We start from the raw sequence: 11,357 nt of genomic DNA, 5'->3' as shown, positions 1-11,357 counted from the left end.
TAGCAGTACAGATGATGTCACCATGTCAGAACCTTTTCAGACTCTGTTGGTTCTGCAGAACAGCAGGATAGTACTGAAGCCCTAGAAGCAACTGGAGGACCCAGTCCAAGCCTCCCTCCATACCTTCCCTTCTTTCCTCCCTACTTCTTCCCTCTTCTTCCATCAGGGAGCCTGGCTTTGTTCACCAGGCTAATAGACCTAAGATCAGGGAAGGACAGAAAGACCACAGTGATCTCTACTCATTCGGCCAAGGTTAGCCCGCACCAACCTTCCCAGAGCTGTCTCAAAAAACTGGGGGGAAAAGGAAGAGTGGGGAGGAGGACCCCTTCTACAGCATCTCTCTATCTACAAGAGAAACATCTAAACTAGTGGTTCTCAACATGTGGGCTGTGGCCCCCTGGGAGTCACATATCTGATATTCTGCATATCAGATATTTACATTACGATTCGTAACAGTAGCAAAATTACAGTTGTGAAGTAGCAACAAAATAATGTTATGGTTGAGGGTCACCACACCATGAGGAACTCTATTAAAGGGTCGCAGCATTAGGAAGGTTGAGGACCACTGATCTAGATCTAGAAGCCAGCAGGAAGCAACTAGTTTTCCCACACACATGTGCATATGAGGTTGCATGTATGTAGTGCAACACCTGTGTTCATGTGTAGTATTTGTGTGCATGTGGGATTATGGGACCACGTAGATTAACACACGTGTGTGCTTGCGTGTATCATTTTGAAATAGATATGTAACATCAAAGAGACGTGCCCATGAGAAATATGGCTGTGAGCGTGTGTGCACTGGGCCCATATGTATACATGAAGAGATGTGTACATGTGGTTGTACAATGTATTTTGATCTCAGTTAACTTTGTCCAGTTAGCAGCACCCTCCATGGGTTTCTGTTCCAAGTCCCTGCCTTGAGTCTTTGCCCTGATTTCCCTCAGTGTGGACTGTGATCTGGCAGTCTAAGCTGAAATAAACCCTTTCCTCTCCTAAGCTGATTATGATCAGTGTTTTATCACAACACAGAAAGGAAGCCACCATGAAACACCTCTGACTTCAGCTCCCTCTGAGCACCTGCCTCTACAAGTGGGCCACAGGCTCACACAGAGCACTAGACATGAGAGCCTTCTCTGACTGCTATGGAAGTACAAGACATCACTGAGCTATCAGCCAAGGACTCCAACATAGAAGAACAAAAAGATACCTTTCTGCATATTGCTGTTTGCCGTTCTGACCTTATTCCTGTGTTCTTTCCTCCCCTCTTACAACCCTGTGTGTGCTAAGTGTGACGCCAAGGTCTAGGGCCATGGTTCTGTTTGAACTCTCTTAGGCTAGACTCCCCTAGGATAAGGAAGCCAACAAATGTGCCTTTAAAAACAGAAGTTCATTTCTCCCTCATCCAGAGTCTGTTGTGAACCAGAGGGCTCTCCGGGGCTCCGGTCCTCAGGTACCAGCTCAGCACTCAGTTTCCATATCAACACATGCAGTGAGGGAGATATAATGTGTTGCAAGGCTGAGCATTGCTTTATCCCTCAACAAAACATCACCGAGTGGACTACACAAACATTAGCAATTGACTTTGTCACAATTCTGGAGCCTGGAATCCAAGGTCAAGGTGCTGCCTGGGTTGGTTTCCAATGAGACAGGTTCCTGGTTTGTAGACAGAGCTATCTTCTACTGGGTCTCTTCCCTCTGCAGAGTGAAGGAGAGAGGGAGTAAACGAGAGGGACCCAGTGTCTCTTCTTCCCTTTTAGAAAACTTTATTGCAATGTTTATTTAGTGAATGTGTCTGAGTATTTGTGTGTGTGAGCATGCAGATGCATGCACGTACCACATTGTGCATGTGATAGTCAGAGGACATTTTTCAAGAGTGGATTTCTCCTTCCTCCTCTATATGGGATCCAAGAATCGAATACTGGTCATCAGGCTTGTGCAGGCTTGATGATCTGTCTTTCCAGCTCCTGCTTTATTCTTCTGACAGTCTCTCACTGACCCTAGAGTTCACCAATTCTGCCAGACTGACTGACCAGCAAGCCTTCAGAATCATCCTGTCTCCACCCCCCAGCACTGAGGTTACAGGTGCATACCACCCACCTGGCTTTTTTTTTTTCCTTTTTTTAAATTTATTATATTTGTGTTTTAATTTTACACATCAGCCATGGGCTCCCCTGTCCTTCCCACTCCCACCCCAAACCTCACCTTCCCCCCATCCCCTCCCCTCCATTCCCATCTCCTCCAGGGCCAAGACTCCCCTGGGGATTCATTTCAACCTGGTGGATTCAGTACAGGCAGGTCCAGTCCCCTCCTTCCAGGCTGAGCAAAGTCTCCCTGTGTAAGCCCAAGGTTCCAAACAGCCAGCTCATGCATTAAGGACAGGTCCCGGTCCCACAGCCTGAATGCCTCCCAAACAGTTCAAGCTATTCAATTGTCTCACTTATCCAGAGGGCCTGATCCAGCTGGGGGCTCCACAGCCTTTGGTTCATAATTCATGTGCTTCCATTCGTTTGGCTATTTGTCCCTGTGCTTTTTGCAATCTTGGTCTCAACAATTCACGCTCTTACACTCCCTCCTCTTTCTTGACAATTGGACACCTGGAGCTCCACCTGCGGCCTGGCTGAGGTTCTCTGCATCCACTTCCATCAGTTATTGGATGAGAGTTCTGGCTCGACTGTTAGGGTGTTTGGTCATCTGATCACCAGACTAGGTCAGATCAGGCTTTCTCTCGACCACTGACAGCAGTCTACAGAGGATGTATCATTTTGGATTTCAGGGGACCTCTCCAGCACTCTGCCTATTCCTGTTCTCATGTGGTCATCATTTATCATGGTCTGAAACTCCTTGTTCTCCCTTTCTGTTCTTGATCCAGCTGAGATCTCCTGCTCCCCTAAGCTTTCTTTCCCTCAAACCTTGCCCTTCATTACTCCCACTGTCATCCTGGTTGTTCATGTAGATCTCATCCATTTCTCTGTCATTGGGCAATCCCTGTGTCTTTCCTAGGGTCCCATTTTCTAGGTAGCCTCTCTGGAGTTGTGTAGCAGTCTAGTCATCTTTGTTTTACATCTAGTATCCTACTATGAGTGAGTACATACCATGTTTGTCCTTCTGAGTCTGGGTTACATCACTCAGGATGATTTTTTTCTAGATCCATCCATTTGCCTGCAAACCTCATGATGTCATTGTTTTTCTCTGCTGAGTAGTACACCACTGTGTATATGTAACATATTTTCTTGATCCATTCTTCAGTTGTTTCCAGGTTCTGGCTATTACAAACAATGCTGATATGAACATAGCTGAGCAAATGCCCTTGTGGTATGATTGAGCATTCCTTGGGTATATGCCCAAGAGTGGTATAGCTGGGTCTTGGGGAAGATGGATTCCCAATTTTCTAAGGAAGCGCCATATTGATTTCCAAAGTGGCTGTACAAGCTTGCATTCCCACCAGCAGTGGAGGAGAGTTCCCCTTGCTCCAAATCCTCTCCAGCATAAGCTGTCTTCTGTGTTTTTGATCTTAGCCATTCTGACAGGTGTAAGGTGGTATCTCAGAGTCATTTTGATTTGCATTTCCCGGATAATTAGGGATGCTGAGCAATTCCTTAAATGTCTTTCAGACATTTGAACTTCCTCTGTTGAGAATTCTCTGTTTAGTTCTATAGCCCATTTCTTAATTGGACTGTTGGGTATTTTGATGTCTAATTTCTTGAGTTCTTTATATATTCTGGATATCAGCCTTCTGTCAGATGTGGGGTTGGTGAAGACCTTTTCCCATTCTGTAGGCTGTTGCTTTGTCTTGTTGACCGTGTCCTTTGCTCTACAAAAGTTAGTCAGTTTCAACAGGTCCCATTGATTGATTGTTTCTCTCAGTGTCTGTGCTACTGGTGTTATATTTAGAAAGTGATCTCTGGTGCCAATGCGTTCAAGAGTACTTCCTACTTTCTCTTCTATCAGGTTCAGAGTAACTGGATTTATGTTGAGGTCTTTGATCCACTTGGACTTAAATTTTGTGCACGGTGACAGATATGGATCTATTTGCAGCCTTCTACACATTGACATCCAGTTATGCCAGCACCATTTGTTGAAGATGCTTTCTTTTTTCCATTGTACATTTTTGGCTTCTTTGTCAAAAATTATATGTTCATAGGTGTGCGTGTTAATGTCAGCATCTTCAATTTGATTCCATTGGTCCTCATGTTGGTTTTTATGCCAGTATCAAGCTGTTTTTATTACTGTAGCTCTATAGTAGAGCTTGAGGTCAGGGATCGTGATACCTCCAGAGGTTGTTTTATTGTACAGGATTCTTTTGGCTATCCTGGGTTTTTTGTTTTTCCATATGAAGTTGAGTATTATTCTTTCCAGATCTGTGAAGAATTGTGTTGGTAATTTGATGGGGACTGTGATGAATCTGTAGATTGCTTTTGGTAAGCTCGCCATTTTTACTATGTTAATCCTGCCTATTCATGAGCATGGGAGGTCTTTCCATTTTCTGACATCTTCTTCAATTTTTTTTTCAGAGACTTAAAGTTCTTGTCATATAGGTCCTACACATGCTTAGTTAGTGTAACCCCAAGGTATTTTATATCATTTGTGGCTATTGTAAAGGGTGATGTATCTCTGATTTCCTTCTCAGCCTGTTTGTCTATTGTATATAGGAAGGCTACTGATTTTTTTGAGTTGATCTTGTATCCTGCTATGTTGCTGGAGGTGTTTATGAGCTGTATCAGTTCCTTGGTTGAATTTTTGGGGTCACTCATGTATACTATCATTCATGTCATCTGCAAATAGGGAAAGCTTGACTTCTTCCTTTCCAGTTTGTATCCCCTTAATCTCCTTATGTTGTCTTATAGCTCTGGCTAGAACTTCAAGAACTATATTGAATAAGTATAGGGAGAGGGGACAGCCTTGCCTTGTTCCTGATTTTAGTGGTATTGCTTTGAGTTTCTCTCCATTTAATTTGATGTTGGCTGTTGGCTTGCTGTAAATTGCCTTTATTATGTTTAGGTATGTTCCCTATATTCCTGATTGCTCCAAGACCTTTATCATGAAGGGGTATTGGATTTTGTCAAATGCCTTTTCTGCATCTAGTGAGATGATCGTGTGTATTTTTTTTTCCTTTGAGTTTGTTTATATGGTGTATTACATTGACGGACTGTTGTATGTTGAACCACCCTTGCATCCCTGGGACCCCACCTGGCTTTTTATGTGGGTGCTGGAGAGCTAAACTTAAGACCCTGGGCTTATACAGCAAGCATCTTCCCCACTGAGCTGTTTCCCTGGCCCTGGAGTGCACTTTTTGAAAGTATTTTGAGAAATATTATTGTCCATCCCTCTTCTAGAGAATCCTCCATCACCTGCCTCACCCCCCATGATGATCATTTCTCTTCACCCCTCACTCAGAATATTATCAAGCTTTTAATCATCACCAAATATGACTTTCAAAATGGTACTTCACTGTCACTTTTAATTTGCATTCTCAATTCTTAGCAAATGTGAGCCTTGTTGTGTATATTGATTGGGCATTTTGAATAATATACAGGTGTGTGTGTGTGTGTGTGTGTGTGTGTGTGTGTGTGTGTGTGTGTTCACACACACATACCCAGAGACCAGATGATGACATTGGACATCCCCTTTATCATTCTCTGTCTTATTATTTTGAGAGGAAAGTCTCTCTCGCTGCACCTGGAGCTTGTCATTTTTCAACAGGGCTGGCCAGTAAACCCCAGGGACACTCTCATTTCCACCTGCAACAGCGCTGGGGTTACAGGCATGCATGGCCACACATGGCTTCTTATGCAGGTGTCAGGGACTCATCATCAGGTCTTCACACTTGTACAGCATCAAATGTTCTTACTCACGGAGCCTTAGATTTCTTTTCCTTTTTTTAAAAATCTGTAACTCTTTAATGCACTTCCTTTTTCTGTGAAGTGTTTATTTCTTGGTTGCCTAAGACTCTCTGTGGAGCAGCAAGTACTTCAATACTTTTGGTGCTTGTTTTGTTTTGTGGGTCTGGGGTTTTGCTTTGCTTTGTTTTTGAGATGGGTCCCCTGCATCCTAGGCTGCCCTCCTTTATATAACTTGGGTGATCTTAAGCTCCTGATCCCCCTGGCTCCATCTCAAAAGTGCTAGGATTACAGGCGCAGGCCACCATAACTTATTTCAACACCACTTTTTTTTCCTAACACCATTTTAAAAGTAACCCCTGTTTTGTTTTGTTTGGGTGTGGGTTTTGACATAGGGTCTCACTATGCAGCCATGACTGGCCTGGAACTCACAGAGATCCCCCTGTCTCTGCCTTCCCTCTGCTAGGATTAAAGATGTGTTCCACGACACCCAGCAAAGTCTCTTTACGCTAATGTAAGATACTGTCTTCTTCAGAAATTGAATCTATCTATGTAATTCCTAACCTCAAATCTTTGTTTCCTTCTCCTGTTCCGTCCCTACCAATATCACACCTTAGGTGACTGTAAAACCCTGTAGTCATGTATGTTGTTCTCTTACAAAGTTTTTCTTGACTCAACTAATCATTTTTGCTTCCGTATGCACTGTATTTTTTTTTATCAGTCCATCCTTTATGGTAATAGAAAGGATACAGATACAAATATCTAGGGAAAGGAATTAAAGTGTGAGGAGGGCAGGTCAGGGGTCACAAGATGACAAAACAGGGCAAAGCATAAGTCAAGTGGAAAACACAAGTTGGGTCACAACCTCTAGAGTGTTTGAGAGGTTCTACAGAGTGGGTGGATCTTCCAGTGACCTTGGTCTCTGGGGCACTTACTCAATTGGTGAGAGTTAGAGAGAAAAGAAGGGCTATGTGATTCCAAGGCATTCAGAATCTTCAGTCCTGGAGGATGGGGAGAAGCAGCCAGTGGGGAGATAGCTCTGGGAAATTCTGCAGGCCTTGTAGTTCTCTGAGTCTCTCTAGCATCACATGGCTATGGACCTTCATATTCACAGGTTCTTGGTGGGGCTGTCACTGAGTTCTGTGAGGAGAGAACTCTTCCAGTCAGTGAACTTGAGAGCTTCAGCCAGTATCAACTCCAGGAAAGAAACATATCCCCGGGCCACACAAATGTGTGAGGTATCTGGGACCACTGTGTCAACACAGAAGTTCCAGCCCAAATCCACCTGTATATATAACTCCAAGCACTTAGTTTCCCCAGAGTCGCTCAATGGCATTTCTCAGCTGACGGTATAAGGACAGCTGCTCATATACCTTGTCTCTGTGTTCCAGCATCTTTTGCAAGTCTCACTACAGTACATCACTGATAAGGCCTCATACCACAGCACTTTCTCCCCACAGCATTCATGACCTCCATTTGGGGGTGTCACCATGATGGGCTCCAGTATCCAAATGCAATGTTTTGCTCTGTATTACTTTGTCATGTTTGTGCGTGTGTGTGTGTGTGTGTGTGTGTGTGTGTGTGTGTGTGTGTGAAAGTTATTGCTGCTTAATGATTGTATAAATTATTGGGTTTTGCTGAGATATCATTCAACACTCACATAAGCATGGTCTCATGGAGTCCACCCTTCCTCCCAGTGAACTTCAGTCAACATCTTGAGGCCTATAAAAATCTCTTCCAGTTCTAACGAGGATAACATTGAGTTCAATGGGAACTCGCATGGAAACAATTGACATCTCTCCAATATTTTCTAAACATGTTGCATCCTTTGCATATACAAAGGTACTCAATACTCACTGATGACAAAGAGAAGGCAGAGGCCATTCAATTCTGCAACCGGCACAAAAAATGAGGCTTTGGGCAGTCTTGGAAGTGTTTTCTCATAGCTACCCTTAGTCCAGCACTGAGGAGGATGCCACAGCCAGGAGTTGGTAACAGCCCAGAGTATAGCTCTCCATCAGACCAAACTTAGGGAGAGTTGACTCAACCATGTAATCCAAAAGAGACTGAAGTAGAGAGACCAGACTGCCAAGCTATTCCAGTTTACAATGGAGCTTACTTGTGTGCTCACAAATGCACTGGGGCTTGCTCACATGCTCACAAAAGGACTCCCTTGCCACTACTGCCCATACGCTAGGATGCCCAAGAAACAGTTCTAAAACACATCTTATATCAGTAGCAAGAAGGAGAGATGGCTCAGTGGTTAAAAGCACTGGCTGCTCTTCCAGGGGACACAGGTTCAATTCCCAACACCCACATGGCAGCTCACAACTGCCTGCAGCTCCAGTTCCAGGGAATCCTATACCCTTTTTTGGCCTCTGTGAACATCAGGCACACATGTGATGCACATGAACTCAGGCAAGCACATGCATGTACACATGAAAATAAATAAATAAAATTTTAAAACAAAGAAAGTGGGCAAAATGCTTTCTGTGAAAGCATGCTGACTTAAGTTCCAACCCCTAGCATCAACATAAAAAGATGGGCATAGCTCACCTATAATCCCAGTGCTGTGTAGCTGGACATAGGAGGGTCCCTGGGACTTGTTGATCAGCTAGTTGGGAAGCCCTAGGACCCAGTAAGAGACCCTGCCTCAAACAAATTAGGTGGAGAGCAATCGAGGAAGACACCAGATGCCAACCTCATACCTCCTCACGCACAGGAACACAAACAGGTGTACATGGACATGCATGCATACACTTGAACATGTGCACACACATATTCATTGTCATCATATGTAAGTTAGTGTCCCCTGGGACATGGAGACCCTGACCCTCAGATCAAGCAACATCCCTAACTGCCAAATCCCTGCTCCATGACCTTCCTTTTCTTGTACTACAGAATTATCCCAATACGTCTACAAAATCATCTTGTAAAATGAGATGCATCTGGGGTTCTCCTTATTAAATTAAAACACATTCCCAAGGGGCTGGGGAGTGTAGCTCGGTCGATAGAGTGCTTGCCTGGCATGTGTGAAGCCCTGAATTCAATTCCTTGCACCACATAAAACCAGACATAGTGGCTCAGACATAGAATGCCAGCACTCTGGGGTGGAGGCAGAAGGATCAATAATTCAAGGAGTTCGAGGCCAACCTGGGCTACATGAGACCCTGTCTCAAGAAGACAAATTCCTGTATACAAACATTGAGAGAAACCACAGATGGCTATGGCTGAGGCTGGGCCTCGCCGAGTCTGTTCATGTGCATCTCAGTTATTAGTCTGCCTCTCCAAGAGTAGCCTTTTTTCTACTCTAAACATGTCATCTCATTCCCTTCCAAGCTGAGAAAAAAAAACCTATGTTTAGTCTAAGGGGGATTTCCTCCCATGACACTTGATGCTTCCCTTCTACTGTTTATGAAATTCTTTATATGATTTTTTTGAGACAGAGTCTTACCAGGTAGGAAATAGAGCTGTAAGATATGTAGGCCAGGTTGGCCTCGCATCCACAGACATCCACCGACCTCTGCCTCCCAAGTGCTGGGATTAAAGGCATGTGCCACCACATCTGGCTCTGTCTGACTTGTTGACAGTCTTTGCTATAATAACCCAGAAAAGATTTTTGGGGGTTGTGTCTATTTGGAGACGTTTATTTCATTCATTCGCTTGTTTGTTTGTTTGTTTGTTTGTTTGAGAGAATCACAGCACCACAGCATTCCTGTGTGGTCAGAAGACAGCTTGCAAAGAAGTCAGTCTTTTCCTTCCACTGTGTGGGTCCTAGAATCAAACTCCGGCTGTCAGGCTGGGCTGAAAGCACCTTTCCTCATGGAAACACCTCATATTTGGAGACTTCAAATACTTTTTCTTTCACATTATCATCTGTACACTGGTGTTTTGCTTGCATGTATGTCTGTGCACCATGTGAATGCCTGATTCTCATAGGGGTTAGAAGAAATGTCAGATCTCCTGTGACTGGAGTTACTAAGCTACCGTGTTGGTGGTGGGAATCACGCCCTAACCCTCCAAAAGAGCAGCCTGTACTCTCTTCCTCCACGCCATCTCTCCACTCCCAAAAATATGTGTATTTTATTATTTTAATTTCATGCCTGTGTGCCTGTCTTTGTGCGGGTCTGTGCACATGAGTGCAAGAACTGCTCCTGACGTGGGTGCTGGGAACCAAACTCTGGTCCTCTGGGAGAGAAGTATGCACTCTCAACTGCAGAGCTGTATCCCCAGCCTCTTATTTAGCAACTTTTGAGCTTCATGGATCTACAAGTCCACATCTCTCCCAAGATCTGGTGAGTGTCAGCTGGTGTTACATTAAACAGCCTTCCTGTGCCTTTTCCTCCTCCCAGAATGCCCACATTGCAGACTTCTGCCCATTGACTGTCCCCTAAGTCCTATCGTTCCTTTTCCCTCTTTCTTAGTTCTGGTACATTGGGTCTACTGTTGATTCAGTCACATCTTCATCTTATTGATGAAATCTTTCAAAGCACAGATGGCATCGAGTTCTTTCTTCATGGCCACTTCCTCTTTGCTGGCTTTCCCATACCGTCTCCCAGACACTAAACTATTCTCCTGAGTTGGTCACATTACCTATCTATGCTCATTCTCACGCCACTGCATTTTCCCGAGGTCATTATTTTATATCCCTTTTCCAGGCATTTCATTGATTTCCTTTTCTTTTGTGGCAGTAACTAGAGCCCCATTGTGTTTGGTGGCAGTCACTAGCTTCTCACGACATTCCTTTAGACCTGCCGTGTTTCCTTGCTCAGCCTGTTTCTTCAGTCTTTGCATTGATATCTGAACACGGTGTGGGACAGCCGTGTCTTCCAGCTCTATGGAGAAGCTTGTGTAAAGACTTTGTCCTACAAAGAGTACTGGGTTTGGTTTGTCTAGGGTGCTTAGGCTTTGGGTCACCTCCCTAATGTGATTCCCTCAAGAATAACTCAGCTGGGGCTGGAGCTCAGTTGATGGTGTGTCCGAAGCTCTGGCTTCCATTTCCAGCACCACATAAACCAGGTATGGTGATACCTATCTACAATCCCAGTGCCCAGGGGTGGAGGCAGAAAATCACGGTTATCCACAGCTACACATCCAGTTGGAGTCAAGCCTGAGCTACATTATTTTGTCTCAGAACAACACCAACTGAGATTAGTGAGTTCTTCAAGGGCCTGGGCTCCAGATGATAGGGGGCACTGTTGTGAAGCTCTGTTGGGGGTAGGGGCTGCTAGCTGAGCAGGACCTCAGACCTTGGATACTTAGGTTCCACAGTCTCGGGCTGGTGTTAGTGCTGAACCGGCCCACCAGTCCACTGGAAAGCACAGCACCATATAGGGCTGGGTTCCAGGGTCACAATTATCGTCTCGGACCTGGCCGGCATCATCTGTGTGAGCATGATGGGATGCTGGCGGAGCCTTGGGAGTGGAGGGGTGCTGTCGCAGTGGAGGGCATACTGAAGTGGTGGCTCCGTTTGCAAGATGATGCTGAAATACAGCAGCTCAAGACCAAGGGAGTGGAGCA

General features: G+C 44.8%; 1 protein-coding gene across 3 annotated transcripts in view; it reads left to right on the top strand.

The window, feature by feature from the left end:
• Glra1 (glycine receptor alpha 1) overlaps positions 1-11,357 on the top strand; it is a 102,263-nt gene that overhangs the window by 48,151 nt on the left and 42,755 nt on the right. The gene's annotated exons all lie outside the window — the stretch shown is intronic.

The sequence above is a fragment of the Onychomys torridus genome, chromosome 8 (genome assembly GCF_903995425.1).
Source record: "Onychomys torridus chromosome 8, mOncTor1.1, whole genome shotgun sequence".
Classification (NCBI taxonomy): Eukaryota; Metazoa; Chordata; class Mammalia; order Rodentia; family Cricetidae; genus Onychomys; species Onychomys torridus.
This window is presented reverse-complemented; position numbering and strand designations above follow the sequence as displayed.